At 41.5% G+C, this 2,301-nt stretch overlaps 1 long non-coding RNA gene across 1 annotated transcript; it reads right to left on the bottom strand.

The window, feature by feature from the left end:
* Positions 1-492: 492 nt before the first annotated feature.
* Positions 493-1,293, bottom strand: LOC136532183 (uncharacterized). The gene is made up of 2 exons (XR_010778182.1): positions 950-1,293; positions 493-841 (listed from the first exon to the last, which is right to left on the bottom strand). It is a non-coding gene; the product is annotated as an uncharacterized lncRNA (long non-coding RNA).
* Positions 1,294-2,301: the final 1,008 nt, after the last annotated feature.

Here is a 2,301-nt window from a genome sequence, read left to right as displayed (position 1 = left end):
CCCCGCTGCTTGCACTGACTGTACTGCCATACAGGACCTAAGCGTGTGCGCTCCCTCTCTCGTGACGACGGCTGGGAGCCTGCTGCCGCCGCCCAGGTGCCTAGGTCTCCACCGGTCCCTTCGCCGGCTACAATCTCCGCCAGGTACGCCCAGCCCTTCTCTTCCGTTCCTCCTGTGCGAAGCTGAGCACCCAAACCCTAACTTAAGCTATTTGTATTCGGATATGATCTACTCCGTAATTACAAGTGTATACATGTATTATTTTCTATTAATTTCGATTTTTTTTCCAAAAGTTATCGGGTGTACACCCATGTCCTTTAATGCGTTCACCCTTGCTTGCTTGTTTGGTTCAGCTGAACAGTGACGTCGCGAGTTTATATGCTAGTGTAGAGCAATGTATATTGAACTAGCCAGAACCCCCGCGCTTCGCGCGGGTAGATACAATGAGAGTGATAGGAGTGTATGAACTCATTGTGTTCGGATGCAGTCACATAGAAACAAAAAAGTTTGGTATATGACCATTCATGGTTCTGTAAACGTGTAGGACGATGAACTGTATGTGTGTATATTTGCAGGAAGGTATGTCTTTTACATATAGGGGCAGCATCGCAATAGCAGCCACCCACAGCAATCTCCCTCGTCCACGGCTCCACGCTCCCAATCCATGCAACCACCACACCAGCGCCCCCCGCAGCCGCCGCCCTATGCATCACTCACTCTGCCGGCACCACCCTCACCTGCACATCGCCCGCATCTGCACTTAGTTGACCATAAGGCGCATGAATCTGTCTTGTGTTTTGGACCCAGGGCAATTACTTCTTATGTGGATACCCGAAAGCACCTATGAAAACACATGGCAAAAACGATTTGAGTTAAAAAAAAATAGCCCTGTACAGACAAAATAGCTATGGATCATGTCATGAGCAATTGTGGTGGGAAAATTCTTTACCTGATAAGACGTAAGGTGTGACATGAAGACTCATTTCATCATCGCCCAAAGCAGTACCAATGTTTTGCAAAACTGCACATTTGGCAAGGCAAGGCTGTCATGGAAATGTGTTCCACCAGAATGAGCATGATCATGAAAGATGATTAGTTTAGGAAGAAGAAAGCATCCAGCACATGGTAACCATCTATACATGAACCTCGTAGGCATGGCATATTTTCCATAATTGGAACAATATAAATGAGCGTATCATAAAAGGAAATCAGAGAGTATAGGAATTTATTGCTTCTTTAGTTTTGCCTTTGCGACAATGTTACTAATCGATATCCTCGCTGACCAAAGGAGGAAATCAGCACATGGCAGTGTAAGATCCACAGTTCAGTGTTACATTTGGAATTATTTTGACTGTAATAACAAGACAGATGATATTCTGTGATAAAACACTACCCTCCATGTTTGAGTAAATGATATTTAATGAGAATGTGGCAGTATGGGGAATACCTGAATGTACAACATTAGGATCGTGTCAAAAAGCAGTTGGAAAACAATCAGGCTATGAAAGTTTCAATGATATACACCTGGCAACTGAAGAACTGCATGAGAAAAATTGGGAAACTAAATTAGCAAATATGGTCTGATGCTTAGTAAGGAGTATTAAGCTTTCCAATTTCCACTTCATCTTTTCAGTGGAAGGAATAAACTGTAAGGTAAAAGCATCCCAGTGGGATAACTTATAGAAGTAAGGGTAAACTACACAGGATCTTGTATAAGGCAATACAAAATATCCTGTAGCATAATACTGTATCTAGTAATAAAAGAAATCGACCAGAGGAAGCAATCATATAATTATAGGATGGTAACACTATATGTTGTATGATTCAACACCAACAATACCTTGGCTCTTTCGGAGATCAGTTAACTCCTTGTTTAGCTCTTGGACGCTATGAGCATGGGGCAGCTTTACTGATCACAAAATCAAAACAACAGGCAGAGAGTTCCAGAACCTCTTGCTTGACGTTTTTTTTTTCAACCAGGCAATCGATATTTAATAGGTAGAGCTGCATGTAAGACATCACATAATTTGGTAAATTCCTGAAACCTCAATGTAATTTAGGAGTTGTAAGGTTATATGTTCTCGAAAAGGGTAAAGAAACAACAGATCATGTAATATTCTATATGAAATATCGAAATATAATCCTCTTGTACAGAATTATGAAGTACGGAGCTGAGCTGTTACTATGCTATGGTCATGGTTGTTGGATATTTTTTTATTCCAATATGACTGGAGAAAAGAAAAATCGGTGTCCATATATCTAGGAGGAAATGATTGCAGATGTTGACACTGTACATGGCAA

The sequence above is a fragment of the Miscanthus floridulus genome, unplaced genomic scaffold (assembly GCF_019320115.1).
Source record: "Miscanthus floridulus cultivar M001 unplaced genomic scaffold, ASM1932011v1 fs_548_1_2, whole genome shotgun sequence".
Lineage (NCBI taxonomy): Eukaryota > Viridiplantae > Streptophyta > Magnoliopsida > Poales > Poaceae > Miscanthus > Miscanthus floridulus.
The sequence above is the reverse complement of the archived record's forward strand: the minus strand, read 5'-3'. Positions and strand labels throughout refer to the sequence as shown.